Source organism: Lynx rufus, unplaced genomic scaffold (genome assembly GCF_022079265.1).
Source record: "Lynx rufus isolate CCGP_SWC_20201006 ecotype Redwood Valley unplaced genomic scaffold, mLynRuf1.p SCAF_18, whole genome shotgun sequence".
NCBI lineage: Eukaryota > Metazoa > Chordata > Mammalia > Carnivora > Felidae > Lynx > Lynx rufus.
In genome coordinates, this window is record NW_025814832.1 from 30,234,413 (window position 1) to 30,234,766 (window position 354).

Consider the following 354-nt stretch of genomic DNA (forward strand, 5'->3'; position numbering starts at 1 on the left):
GGTGTAAGAAAGTGGTCCAGGTTCATTTTTCTGCATGTTGCCGTCCAGTTTTCCCAGCACCATTTGCTGAAGAGACTGTCTTTATTCCATTGGATATTCTTTCCTGCTTTGTCAAAGATCAGTTGGCCATACATTTGTGGGTCCATTTCTGGGTTCTCTATCTGTTCCATTGGTCTGAGTGTCTGCTTTTGTGCCAGTACCATACTGTCTTGATGATTACAGCTTTGTAATACATCTTAAAGTCCAGGATTGTGATGCCTCCTGCTTTGGTTTTCTTTTTCAAGATTGCTTTGGCTATTTGGGGTCTTTTCTGGTTCCATATAAATTTTAGGATTGTTTATTCTAGTTCTGTGA